This window comes from Leptonychotes weddellii, chromosome 7 (assembly GCF_054177405.1).
Source record: "Leptonychotes weddellii isolate Sample4059 chromosome 7, ASM5417740v2, whole genome shotgun sequence".
NCBI classification, from domain to species: Eukaryota; Metazoa; Chordata; class Mammalia; order Carnivora; family Phocidae; genus Leptonychotes; species Leptonychotes weddellii.
In genome coordinates, this window is record NC_138375.1 from 63398800 (window position 1) to 63414059 (window position 15260).

Consider the following 15260-nt stretch of genomic DNA (forward strand, 5'->3'; position numbering starts at 1 on the left):
ACCTCTTCGACCTCAGCCGCAGGAACTTCTTCCTAGAAACATTGCCAAAGGCAAGGGAAGCAAGGGCAAAAGTGAACTATTGGGACTTCATCAAGATAAAAAGCTTCTGCACAGCAAAGGAAACAGTCACCAAAACCAAAAGACAACCAACAGAATGGGAGAAGATATTTGCAAATGACATATCAGATAAAGTGCTACTATCCAAAATCTATAAAGAACTTATCAAACTCAACACCCAGAGAACAAATAATCCAATCAAGAAATGGGAAGAAGACATGAACAGACATTTCTCCAAAGAAGACATCCAAATGGCCAACAGACACATGAAAAAGTGCTCAACATCACTTGGCATCAGGGAAATACAAATCAAAACCTTAATGAGATACCACCTCACACCAGTCAGAATGGCTGAAGTTAATAAGTCAGGAAACGACAGATATTGGCGAGGATGCGGAGAAAGGGGAGGCCTCCTACCCTGTTGGTGGGAATGCAAGCTGGTGCAGCCACTCTGGAAAACAGTATGGAGGTTCCTCAAAAAGTTGAAAATAGAGCTACCCTATGACCCAGCAATTGCACTGCTGGGTATTTACCCCAAAGATACAAATGTAGTGATCTGAAGGGGCACGTGTACCCTGATGTTTATAGCAGCAATGTCCACAATAGCCAAATTATGGAAAGGGCCTAGATGTCCATCAACAGAGTAATGGATAAAGAAGATGTGGTGTATATATATATGCAATGGAATATTATACAGCTCTCAAAAAAATGAAATCTTGCCATTTGCAACAACGTGGATGGAACTAGAGGGTATCATGCTAAGCAAAATAAGTCAATTGGAGAAAGACAACTATCATATGATCTCACTGATATGAGGAATTTGAGAAACAAGACAGAGAATCATAGGGAAAAGGAGGAAAAAATGAAACAAGACAAAACCAGAGAGGGAGACAAACCATAAAAGACTCTTAATCTCAGGAAACAAACTGAGGGTTGCTGGAGTGGAGGAGGGTGGGAGGGAGGGGGTGGCTGGGTAATGGACATTGGGGAGGGTATGTGCTATGGTGAGTGCTGTGATTTGTGTGAGACTGATGAATCACAGACTTATACCCCTGAAACAAATAATACATTATATGTAAATAAAAAAAATTTAAAAAAAGATTAAACATATCAATGAGATCATATAGTATTTGTCTTTCTGTGTGAATATTTCAGTTAACATAATGTCCTCCATGTCCATCCATGTTGCTGCAATGGCAGCATTTCCTTCTTTTCTATGGCTGCATAATACTCTGTCACATATATATACCACAACTCCTTTGTCCATTCATCCATCATTGGACACTTACGTTTTTTCCTTTACTTGGCTGTTGTAAATAGTGCTGCAGCCAATATAGGGGTACAGGTACGTGGTGTTTTCATTTCCTTTGGCTATATTCCCAGAAGTAGAATTGTTGGATCATATTGTAGTTCAATTTTTAATTTTTTGAGGAACTTCCATAATTTCCATAGTGGCCATACCAATTTACTTTCCCATGATGCCCAAGGGCTCCCTTTTCTCTATATCCTCACCAGCATTTGTTATCTCTTGTCATTTTGATGATAGCCATTCTGATAGGTGTGAAGTGATATCTCATTGTGGTTTTGATTTGCATTCCTTGATGATTAGTGATGTTCAGGATCTTTTCATGTACCTGTTGGCCATTTGCATATCTTCTTTGGAAAAATGTCTGTTCCGGTCCTTTAACCATTTTTAAATTTGATTTTTTTTTCTATTGAGTTTATGGGTTCTTTGTATATTTTTAATATTAGCTCCTTATTAGATATATAGTTTGCAAGCATTTTTTCCATCCTGTAGGCTGTCTTTTCATTTTGTTGATTTTTTTTTTTTTTTTTTGCTGTAAAGTTTTTAAATTTGATGTAGTCCTACTTGTTTATTTATTTTGTTGCTTTTGGTGTCATATCCAAAAAATCATTGCCAAGACCCATGTCGATTAGATTTTTCCTATGTTTTCTTCTAGGAGTTTTATGGTTTACAGTTTTACATTTAAATCTTTAATCTGTTTTAAGTGAATTTTTGTGAGTGGTGTAAGATAAGGGTCTAGTTCCATTCTTTGGGTCTAGTTTCCATACCCAGTTTTCCCAGCACCATTTATTGAAGAGACCATCTGTTTTCCATTGAGTATTCTTGGCTCCCTTTTCAAATATTAGTTGACTGCATATGCATGGATTTATTTCTGGACTCCTGATTCTGTTCTATTTGTGTGTCTGATTTTATGCCATTACCATGCAGTTTTGATTACTATAGCTTTATAATATAGCTTGAAATCAGGAAGTGCAAAACCTCCCATTTTGTTGTTCTTTCTCAGGATTGTTTTGGCTATTAAGGGTCTTTTGTGGTTCCATATAAATTTTGGGATCAGGGGTACCCGGGTGGCACAGTCGGTTAAGCATCCAACTCTTCGTTTCCTCTCAGGTCTGATCTCAGGGTCTTGAGATCAAGCCCCGTGTAGGGCTCTGTGCTCAGCAGGGTGTCTGCTTGGGGTCCTCTCTCCTTCTTCCTCTGCCTCTCCCCACAGATGTTCTCTCTCTCTCTCACTGAAATACATAAATAAATCTTTTAAAAAAATTTTAGGATTGATTTTTCTTCTTCTGTAAAAAATGTCATTGGAATCTTGATAGAGATTGCATTGACTCTATAGATGGCTTTTTGTAGTTTTGACATTTTAATTATATTAATTTTTCTAATCCATGAACACAGAATGCCTTTCCACTTATTTGATTCTTGTATGTTAATTTTGTGTCCTGGAACTTTACTAAATTTATTGACTAGTTCTAACAGTTTTGCAGTAGAGTTTTCAGGATTTTCTATATATGAAATCATGTCTCTGCAAATGGAGACAATTTTCTTCCTTCCTGTCCAATTTTTATGATTTTCTTTTTCTTGCCTGATTGTTCTGGCTTAGACTTCCAATATTATGTTGAGTGGGAGTGGTGAAAGTGGGCATTCTTGTCTTGTTCCTGATCTATAGAGAAAAAGCTTTTAGCTTTTCACCATTGAGTATGAGGTTAGCTGTGAGCTTGTCATATATGGCCTTATTAAGTTGAGGTAATTTCTTTGTATACATAATTTGTAAGAGTTTTTATCATAAATCGATGTTGATTTTGTCAAATGCTTTTTCTGCATCTGTTGAGATGATCATATGATCTTTCATTCTTTTGATTTGTCAATGTTGAAACATCCTTGCATCCCAGGGAAAATCCCATTTGGTTATGGTGAATGACCCTTTTAATGTGCTGTTGACGTCAGTTTGCTAGTATTTTGAGAATTTTTGCATCTGTATTCATCAGGGATATTTGTCTATGATTTTCTTTTCTGGTAGTATCCTTTTCAGGTTTTGGTATCAGGGTAATTTTGGCTTCATAAAATGAGTGTTTCCTCCTCTCTGATTTTTTGGGAAGAGTTTGAGAAGGATTGGCATTAATTATTCTTCAAATGTTTGCTAAAATTCGCCAGTGAAGTCATCTGGTCCTGGGCAGTGAGTGAATCTGTGACTTAAATTCCCTGTCCTAGCTGGGCAGCAGGATGGGTCCCAGGGCCTGCATGGCTCATCTTGCCAAATCAGGCAAGACTGTGCACTGAATTTCCTGCCCAGGCAGGGCCACCAGTGTTGCTCTGCAGATGGGGAAAGCCAGGGGTGTGCTCTTTGTTCAAGTGCCACTATAAGCAGGGCTGTTGGGTGGGCTGTATAGTTTCCTGTGTGTTGTGGTTAGGTTCCCTGGAGGTGGGGGGTGGGGTGGAGAGGTGGGTCTGAAGGCCGTATTCAGCAATGGGCAAGGCTATGAATTAGTTTCCCTGGCAGGGCAGAATAAGAGAACGGATCCTAAGACTGGAAAGGCTCTTTGTTTACAGTCTTAACTCAAGCCAACCCATGGCAAGAATGGTGCTTTGCTTTCCAGATAACCAGCTCTGCCTTCTATACTTCCTGCTCAAGCATTGCTGGGTTAAGCAGCTTTCAGGTGTTCTAGCCAGGCTTTTTAGTCAGGTGAGGCCAGGAGCTACACTCAGAAGTGGGCTGGGCTATGAGTTATATCTCGTGCCTGGGAGGGTCAGGAGGACCAGCTCTAAGAAGCTTTCCAGGTACTTCTGATCAGGCTTTCTGGTTGGGAGGGGCTGGGAGCTCCACTGAGATATGAGCTAGTCTATGAATTAGCTCCCCTGCCTGTGCGAAGCAGGAGAAACCTCCAAGCCTGGTAAGGCTCTTTGTTTGTGGTCTTAAGCTGACCCAATCCCCATGGACCCAGGTTGAATGGTGTCACTGGTTTTGCTCTGTGGATGATCAACTCTGCTTGCTATACTTTATAGCATTGCTGGGCTTTGCAGCTTCCAAGTATTCTCAATCACATTTTCTGATGGAAAGAGGCCCGGAGTTATACTCAGTAGTGGGTCTGGCTATGAATTAGTTTTCCTGACTGGGAAGGTAGGGAGGGCCAGCTCCGAGGAGCCTCTCATGTGTTCCCAATCTAGCTTTCTGGTCTGGAGGGGCCAGGCGCTACACCCAGCAGTGGGTGGAGCTATGAATTGGCTCCCCTGCCTATGCAAAGCAGGGGAACCCTCCAAGCCTGGTAAGGCTCTTTCTTTGTGGTCTTTATTCAAGCTGACCTATTCCCCAAGTTGTCTGGCCAAACAGTACCACAGGTTTCGCTCTGCGGATGATCAGCTCTGCCCAGGATAATTCCCTGCTCTAGCATTGCTGGACTAAGCGGCTTCCAGGTGTTCCCAGTATGGCATTCTGGTTGGGAGGGGTGAGGGAGTGGCATTCAGCAGTGGGCTCGGGGCTATGAATTAGCTCTCCTGCCTGGGAGACTGCCGCAACTTTCCAGGTGCTCTGGCCAGGCATTCTGGTCAGGCCGGGCTGGGAGCTACACTCAGCAAAAGGCAAGGCAGTCACTCAGCTCTCGCCTCCCTTGGCAGGGGCAAATTAGACACCAGGGCTAGCAGGGCTCTTCATCTGAGGACGTGAATCAGGCAGACCTGCACCCTCTTAAATTCCCTGGTCAGACTCTGGATGAACAAAGATGCCGATTTGGTATTACTACTTGGGCACTGCAGGTAGGAACTCAGTCTGCTAAGGTCAGAGTGCTGGTTGTTGCAAGTCTATCCCATTTTCTGATTCCCAGTGGTCAAGATCTGCAGGTTCTCCCTGTGGATGAGACTGGAGTCGGGGGGAGGGTTCCAAAAAAACGACCCACTGTGCTGGGGGAGCTAGATGTCCACCCTAGACTCTCTTTTCCTGCTGGAGGAACCAGAGGCTCAGGGGGGACCTCTCTGCATGGTGCTGTCCTGGCCTGGCGGAGGAGCAACAGTCAAGTATAGGCACTTCTCTTACCCATCGGATGCGGTCTTTGTCTCTGAGGCATGAGAGCTTCAGCCTTGCTTTCATATTGTAGGATTCTCTTAGTGGTGTCTTCTTGTGAGGAGGAGTGAAGTCAGAAATGATCTATGTCACCATATTGGTGACATCACTCCTTCCATCTAAAGTCTTGTATTGGGCTTTTTCTCACTTAGCATACCACATTTGCAAACAGGTTCTTTTGTGATCTTTTGCTTCGTTTCTATTGGAAAAATATCTAGAAGTGAATTTTCTGGGTCGTATTATCAGTATGTGTTTAAATTTAGAGGAAAAGACCAAAATGTTTTCTATGCCATTTTGCACCCCTGCCGGCAATATATGACACTTCCAGATGTTCAGCGTCCTTGCCAGGGTTGGTAATGTTTCAGTTTCACCGTTCTGCTGGCTCTGCAGTAGCATGCCTTTAAGGTTTTAATTTTTATTTCCTTGATGACAACATTGAGCATCTTCTTACGAGTTTATTGGTTATTTGTGATTTTTCTTTGGTAAAATGTTCAAATTTTTGATTTTCTCCCGGTCTATCACTTGTCTTTTCATTTTATTATCTTTCAAAGAGCAAAATTTTCTAATTTTGAGATAGTCCAATTTATCTTTTTTTTTCTTTCATGGTTTGTGCTTTTTGTATTCTACTGAAAAATTCTTTAACTTAAGGTCACAATAATTTTCTCCTGTGTTTTCTTTTAGGATTTTTATAATTTTACTCTTCATGTATAGGTCTGTGATCCATTTAGAGTTAATTTTTATGTGGTGAGAGGTAATGGCAAAGGTTCACTTTTTTGCATATTTGATATTCTGGCAACATTTGTCAAAAGTCAGTTGATCATATATACTGTATGTGGGTCTATTTTGAAGTTACAGTTTGATTCCATTGATTTATAGGTCTGTCTTTATGCAAATACCATACTGTTTTACTGTAGCTTTATATAGTAAATTAGGTAGTGTAAGTCTCCTACCTCCCTCTCTTTCTCTCTCTCTCCCTCCAAAATTCTTGGATATTCTAGGTCCATTGCTTTTACTCATAAATTATAGAATCAACTGGGCACTATTTAAAGGTGTCCTACTTTAATTTCGATTGGAATTATATCAAATCTGGGGAGATCATCTGCGGAGAATTGATATTTTAATATTGCTCATTCAATCCATGAGAATGATGTTTCTCCCCATTAATTTGTCAACAATAACTTGTATTTTTTAGTGTGCAGTTCTTACATGATTTTGTTAAATTTATCCCTCATATTTCATGTTTTTTTGATACTATTATGGATGGTTTTGTGAGATTTCAGTTTTTTTTTAAAAGATGTACTTATTTTAGAGAGAGAGAGCTAATGTGCGAGTGAGTGAGCACAAGCACAAGTGGGAGGGGCAGAGGGAGAGGGAGAGAGAGTCTCAAGCAGACTGCATGCTGAGCATGGAGCCTGACGCAGGGCTTGATCTCCTGACCCCAAGATCACGACCTGAGCCAAAACCAAGAGTTGAACAGTCAAATGACTGGGCCACCAGATGCCCCGAGATTTCAGTTTTTAATTGTTTGTTGTTAGAATATAGAACTAGATTGATTTTGTATGTTGGCCTTTTATCCTATGACCTTGTTAAACTCACTTCAGTTAATTAACTTCTCTAGTTTCTCAGGTATTATACATGCAGGGTCACATTAATGCAAATAAAGATGATATTTTGTTCTCGGATATTACTTTTAATTCTTTTTCTTGCATTCTTGTACTGGCTATGGCTTCCAGTATAGTAATGAATAAAAATGGTGAGAGTGGATATTCTTGACTCACTCCCAATCTTAGGGGCAGAAACACTAATTTTTTAAATCATTAAATATGATAGTTGCAGATTTGTCATAGATGACCTTTATCAATTGAGGATATTCCCTTCTTATCCTAGTGTGTTGAGAATTTTTATCATCAGGAGATAGTGAATTTGTTAAATATCTTTCTGCATCCAATGAAATGAGCATATGGATTTTCCTTTTTGCTTTCATTTGTTTCATTACTTTTTTTTTTTTTTTGAATGTAGTCCTGGGATAAAACCCATTTATTCAGAATTTATTATCATTTTTACATACTGGTGGATTCGATTTGCTAATATCTTGTTGAGTTTTTGTATCTATGTTCCTGACTATTTCTTCTTGACTGAGCTTTCATATTTTTTTGTCTTTCAAGGAATTTGTTGAATTTAAATAAGTTGGTAATTATTAATAATATTTCCTTATTATTCTTGTAATGTGTACAGAGTCAGTGGGGTTGTACCCCTTTCTCATTTCCTCTAGTGGTCATCTGTATCTTCTTTTTTTCCCTTAATCAATCTGGTAGACCTTTGTTGATTTTATTAATCTTTTTAAGAAATTAGTATTTAGTTTCATTAGTTTTTCTCTTTTGTTTACCCGTTAATCTGTTTTATTGAGTTCTGTTCTTTATTATTTCTTTTTTTTTTAAAGATTTTATTTATTTATTTCAGAGAGAGAGAATGAGAGAGAGCACATGAGAGGGGGGAGGGGCAGAGGGAGAAGCAGACTCCCTGCCGAGCAGGGAGCCCGATGCGGGACTCGATCCTGGGACTCCAGGATCATGACCTGAGCCGAAGGCAGTCGCCCAACCAACTGAGCCACCCAGGCACCCTGTTCTTTATTATTTCTTTCTATCACTTTCTTTTGGGTTTAATTTGCTTTTCTTTTTCCAACTTTAGATCATTAATCTGAAGTAAAAGCTTTGAATGCTATAAATTTCCCTCTAAGCATTGCTTTAGGTGCATACCAGAAAATTTATTGTTTTGTTTTTCCAATTTCATTGAGTTTAGGGATGGGGTTTTCTCATCATTCCTGTCTCCACCCCAATGACAGACCTCCTACTCAGTGTAGGTGCTAGGGCATATAGGGGTTTCCTGCCTCAGAGACAGACAGCTTTTGTTTCTTGCTATAGAAATGTTTAATAACTAGGGCATGGGCAGGTTTCTTGTTTGTCCTTGAGCAGCTGCCAGTCGGGACCATGTCCTGATGAGCCAAGATCGAAGATTGACTTCTCTAGTACAATTGCTCCACTCTCAAATCTTGGCAGTTTTTTCATGTCTGTGTCACTCCCTCAGGTTTCCTGTCTTCATGAACGTGTGGTAGATACACGTGGAAGAGATGGCAAGTGGGTGCAGATGCAGCTTGTGATTGGGACTCCCAAGACTGTCACAATATTTCACACTTTGCCTTTAATGATTTGTTATCATTTTAGTTGTTTTTCTTTTTAACGGCCTTTATAATGGCTCTCCCTTCTTTCTGTGCTCTGCCAAAGGTGAAATAGTTTGTGTGTCCCTTGTCTCCTCAAAGGACCTGTTACTCTTTGCAGTTACCTCACTTGGTTATCTTGTGACATCAGCTCTCTGATGGTCTAAAAAAATTAATGATTTTGTAGATTATTCGTTTTTTTTCCTCATTGTTTAGGGTGGGAGTGACATTTTCATGTGGCTTTCTACATCATAAGCAGAAGTAGAAGCCTCCAAAATTTTATTTTTGTGATTCATTCTTATTGATGCTAGAAGATGCAGTCTCCTTTTGATGAACATTTCAGGTTGTTTTGTTTTTTTTTTCTGTCATAAGTGATGCTATTACAAACTTTATTTTAACTGTCTCCTGGTATACCTTTGCAAGTATTTCTATCAGACATAAACCTAGGAAAGGGATCGCTGAGTCATTTGGTACATGTTTGGCTTTTTACATTGAATTTTTTGTTTGTTTTTTAAAGCTTTATTTATTTGAGAGAGAGACTGAGCACAAGCAGGGGAACAGTCAGAAGGAGAGGGAGAGTGACAAGCAGACTCCCCGCTGAGTGTGGAGCCTGATGTGGGGCTCGATCTCAGGACCCTGAGATCATGACCTGAGCCAAAGTCAGACACTTAACAGACTGAGCCACCTAGGTGCCCCATATATTGAAGTTTTTAATCCACTTTGAATTTGGTTTTTGAGTATATAGAATGTAAAGTAAGGGTTTAATAAGATTTTTTCCCCTCATGGATAACCTGATGTCCCTGCACAATATAATGAGTAGTCTGTTTCTCCCTCACTGATCTGCATTACCACCTTTGCAATGTATCAGCTATTTGCATTTGAGTTTAATTCGAGTCTTTCTGTTCTGGTTTATTTTTCTATTTGTTTCTCTGTGATAATACCATACTATAACTTTATGAAAAGTCTTGTAAAATAGGGCAAATCTCCATCTTTTGTACATCTTGATTTTTCCTTAGGAATGTCTTGGTTATTCTTGACCCTTTGTTCTTAAAAATTTAGAATTATCTTGTTAATTTATAAAAGGATGTTTACTGAACATGAATAATTAAAATTTTTTTGTAAATAAGTTAGAAAGAATTTATATTTTTACAATACTGAGTATTCCTTGCCATGAAAAGATATAACTCTCCATTTATTTGATGGTCTTCTTTAATGTTTTGAACTGTTAGAGGGCTAATGTCCATAGAGGGCTAGCACATTCCTCATTAGTTCATTCCTGGGTATTTTACAGTTTTTGTTGCTATTGAAATAACATTTAAAAAATATTCTCTTATCTTTTGACTGATGAACAATGTAATAATTTTTTTGATGTTGACCTTATCTCTAGAAATTTAGCTAGATTCTCTTACAACAATTTGTTAGTATTTGGGGGTTTGACATGTAAACAATCATATCATCTATGAATAATAACAATTATTTTCTTTTCAAATATGACACCCTATGTTTCTTTTTCTTTGCTTTCTGTACTAGTTAGGGTCTCCAGTACAAGGCTAAGTAGAAATGATGATAGATGTTGCCTTATTTTGTCTCTAATTTTAAAGGAAATACTTTTAATGTTTCACCAATGTTTACTGTGGGTTTGTGGGGTTTTTTTTTTTTTTTTTGGTAGATTCCTTTATTTTAAAGAAGTTGCATTTTCTCTCCAGTTTACTAAGAGCTTTTGACTGCCTGGCAGAATTTTATATGTTTTTTCGTATTTTCTCTGTTAATCTGATAATTTACATTAATAGATCTTATAAAATTAAACCACTTTCATTTTTAGAATAAATCTAATTCAAAATTGGTATCTCACATATTTTATTCATTGCTAGGGTAAGTTTGCCTTTACTTTGGAGGGGGTTCATTCATATTCATGGTGAAGACTGGCATGTAATTTTCTTGTACTTTTCTTGCTCTTTGTTTTCAAACTTATATTAGTTCATTAAGTAGATTGGAGAGTCTTCTTTTTTTTTTCCTTCTCTCTGGAAGAATTTGTAAGAGGAAATTATCCGTTTCTTGAAAGCTTGTCGGATCACATCTAAAACTTGTACCTCTAGGCTTGCTATTGTCTTTGTGAGAAGATTATTTTCTTACATATTCATTTTTTAAACTTTTTACTTTGAAATAATGATAGATTTACAAGAGGTTTCACAGAAATGGGTGGGGAAATCCTGTGTGTGTTTCCACTAGCCCCCCACAAGATATGGACATTGGTACAAGCTATAGGGTTTGTTCAGATTTCACCAAATTATCTAAGCACTCATTCATGTGTTTGTGTGTGTGTGTGTAGCTCTCTGCAGTTTTATCATGAGTGAGGCTTGTGTAACTGCCACTATAATTATGACAGTGAACAATACTATCCCCACAAGAATCCATTCTGTAACTCGATAGCCACACCCATCCTTTCTCTCTTTCCCTACCTCCTGGCATCAGAATCTGTTCTCCATCTCTGTTATGTTATTTATTGAATGTTACACAAATGAAATCATGCAGTACGTATCCTTTTGAGATTGGCTTTCTACACTCGGCATAATTTTCTTGGGGTTCATTCAAGTTGTGTGTATCAATAATTCACTTTTTAATGCTGAGTAGTGCTTCATGGTATGGATACACCATGGTTTCCTAAACAGTTCACTAACTGAAGAACATTTGAGTAGTTTCCAGTATTTGGCTATGCAGAAAAAGGCTGTTATCAAATTAAGTGCACATGGTTAAAATTTATTTTGAATGTTTCTGTGATCTTGAAGGTTTAAGGAAAATTGTTTTTATTAAAGATAATAGTGTACCTTACTAACATACTTCTAACATCTCTCTCCAAAGCCTGGGAAATTCATCCCTGAATAGCCTTATAGTGATTTGAACCATGTTAAAGGGTATTGTTATTAAATTCCTCCAGCCTTGTTTAAGTACTGAAAAATAAGCCACTATGAACATTTGCATACAACTTTCTGCATGAAATAACTCTTCATTCACAGGGTTAAATGCCATGGGAAGATTTTAAACTACTAATTTCTTTATTATAAAACTATTCTGAATATTTCTTCTTGAGTTAGCTTTTTTGGCAGGTTATGTTTTTTCTAGGAATTTGTCAATTTTGTTTAATTTTGTTTTCAAATTTATTAGCAAAAAGTTCATAGTATTCACTTATTTCCTTTATAGTCCCTTCTGTTTCAATGGTTATTTATATCTACTTTTTAATTCCTAAGATGTTTATTCTTTTTTCTTGGTCGTCCATTGTTTTTTGTTGTTGTTCGTTTTTTGAAAATTTGTCCAGTTAAAGTCTTCCACTGCTCCTGGAGGGAAGTTCAGACAAGCCATATAACTCAGGGTTTTTCAACATGGCACTATTGACATTTTAGGGCAGGTAGTTCTTGAATGTGGGGCATGTCCAGTGCACTGTAGGATGGATAGCAGCCACCTGGCCTTTACCTGATGGATGCCCATAGCACCTACCAGTTGTAACAACTACAAATGTCTGCAAACATTGTTAAATGTCTCCTGGAGGACAAAATTGCTTCCAGTTGAGAACAGCCACCGTGACTTTTATGTTCAGTCTTAGAAAACAAAGTTCTAGAATCACATTTTTTTAAACATTTAAGTTAAATGCCTAGCTCATGAATTTTCCACCCTTTTCATAATACAAAGTACTTCCCTTTTATTTTTGTTTGTTTTAGTTGTCAGGGAATTCAGTGAAATTTATTGCCTAATTGCTCTAATTAATGAATATCATATTTGGTTTCCTTTCTCTGCTCTTTATAATTGAATTGTTTTTATTTATATATATTTTTTTTCTTTTACCTTATGTTTGATCTTATATGACTTATTCTTTTACCTTATATGATCTTATATGACTTCTGGCCTTCCCACAATAGTATTGAGAAATACATATTTACAATACACCAATGATTATATACATGGGTCATCTGTTTTGGGGAAAAAAAATGTGAGGTAATATGGATATAGGACTCATTTCAAACAGTGAGAAGGAGGAGGGAGAAGAGGAGAAAGAATGGGAGGGAACAATAAACTGAAGAAGGAGGAATGATACTGTAAGTCTGCTGGTCTCCCATTTGTAAGTTTCTATATGCATCAGAGCTACACAGAAGAGAGGATGGATTTAGTTTGAGCCAAAAAAAAAAAAAATTTAGTAGATAACCTGGTGAAGCAGATGGCTGCTGGTATCCTTACTTGATGGAGATGAAAAGTAATAGTTCAACCATCACAGATGAGCTGTTCCCATCTCTGAATGGTACTCCATGGAAGACTAATGAAGTGTGCAGAGTCTGGGTTTGGGGACTGGCTGTGACAGGGGCTTCCCTGCTCAAGTCTGTAAGACTGTGAGGCTGATGGGACACCAGTGAGCAAATCTTCCCACTACCTACTCATTCCCTTTCATAAGGCAAGGCATCATAAGTGTGTTCCTTTGAGTCCCACTGTGCTAGGATACTATGTCATAATAATTCCTTGGCATTTGGCAAGGAGACAAGAGAAGACTTGCAAGCAGAGGGAAGGTCTTCAGGGTATCTGGGAAAATTAGCTTAGAATGAAAACCCAATAGGCTTATTCACTGGCTTTTATCCAGGTCTAGAAGGAAACATTTGGGCTATGTGCATGTGTGTTTTGCAGAGAAGGGAAAGACCTTTCTGAATATGGAATAAGACCAAACCCTACTCAAAGGTGGGAGGTAGAGGTCAGAAGAGAGTAGCTTCTAAGGTAGTCAGTTCCCTGGCTCCCTGTGACATTTATTTTTCTATTAATTCTTGGCATTTATATTACTGTGATAGATCAATTAGCCTCTCACAATGTTCTAGTCCATTGACCTTACCATTTAACTATCTTATGGTGCTACTGTCACCATGGGAAGACTGCAAAAGAAACATTTATAATTTTGAATTACCTAGGTCCAGAGCTGGGGAAACATTCAAATGCTTAGTTTGGATAATCAGCAGCCCACTAGATGATGAAACCTTGAGGGAGTTTTCCTTTTTCTCATCACTCTTGAATTCTGACAGCTACACCATAAGAAGCAAAGGAACAGAACCCATCCTAAATTGTGCTGTTGTTCAGGGATTCCAAAATGACTCTGAGAAGACTCGGAAGATCACAGAATCTCAAAGTTGGAAGGGGCCTTACATTACAGATGGTTGTGTCAGTCAGGATCCTTGGCTGCAGGCAACAGACCTGGACTACGGATAATGTGGGCAGAAGGGAATTAGCTGGAAGAACATCGGAAAGCTCCAAGGTCAATGGGAGGCTGGAGAACAAAGCTTAGGAATGCAGAGAAACCAAGGGTGCTCTGCAGGGCCAGGAAGCTGGGGTTACAGCAATACTTTGCTAGGAGAAATACCCTCCAGCTGTTCCTTCTGTCCTTCAAGACTCAGTCCTGGTAGAAAGGATCTAATTGGCTAAATATGGATCCTTTGGCTTCTGCAGTGGGAGGGTCCCATCAGGATCACACCAAATACTGAAGAGGAAATTACCCTGTTGGAAATCAGAATGCTTTTAGGAAGGAAGAGTGGCTGATGGGAAGGGGGGAGGGGAGAAGTGGTGGGAGGTGGGGGGGAAGAAAAGAAAAAGTTGAATACTGGGTAATTCTTTAGTCCAACCTCATTTTACAGGTGAGGGAACTGTGGCTTGAAGAGTGAAATGGCTTGTTCAAGTTTACAAATGAGTGAGAGTCCAACAAGGGATGACAACCTGGTTTCCTAGCTCCCAGCTTGGTGCTTGAATGAACAGCAGATGCCTTTGGAAGCAGTGCCAATAGCCTCCCTCAGTTGTACTCACAAGAGTTTGGCCTAAGTGTGCTGGTCAGTCCAGTTGTATCAGATTTGAAGAGTTTAAAAAAACACTTCATTTGGACTCAGCTTTTAATTGAAGGAGCAACCATTGACACTTTTAACAGAAATGAGCTCTTACATTCATGTTTTTTTATAAGCCACATCATCACTGTCTGCCTGAAGAAATCATAAGCTAGAGAAGGATGGACAGTGAAGTGTGGTACTTGAAATAACAGGAGAACTCCAGGGAATTTTACAGATGCCATTTATTCCCCACTGGGGAATGGGATTTCAGTCAGATGGCCAGCCTTCCTTGGTGATGGATGCAGCTGGTCTTAATTAATTGAAGCCAGGAAAAGCACAGGTTGTCAAGGATGCTGTGTCAGAAATCAAACCCACTGGAGATGGGGATGCAGTCCCAGACTGACAATTAAGAGCTGCCGTGAACAGGAATTCACCAAGGGCCCAGAAATGCAGAGCTCTGGTCAGAGTGCAGGGAGGTAGAAAAGATCTGGGTAGATGGGATTCGCCAGTCCCCAGAAGCTTGGGGGCTGTCCCACAAACCATAAACACATGTGATTTGGAGAGGGGGCAGTTGACTGTTCTAATCCAAGATCAGGGAGGAGGAAAAGACTTGGTTTAATGCGGGGAAACCTGTATAAATAACAGCTTGCTGTTTTAGAAGGATTATCGATTTGCTGACCGAAGGGTAAACAGAAGTCCAGCGTCTTGGCTCGGTGACCAGCTCAGCCCTGCGCACCAGCCAGCCAAAGGCGCATGCCTACAACCGCGTGTTTCAGCCGCTTCCAGCTTCTC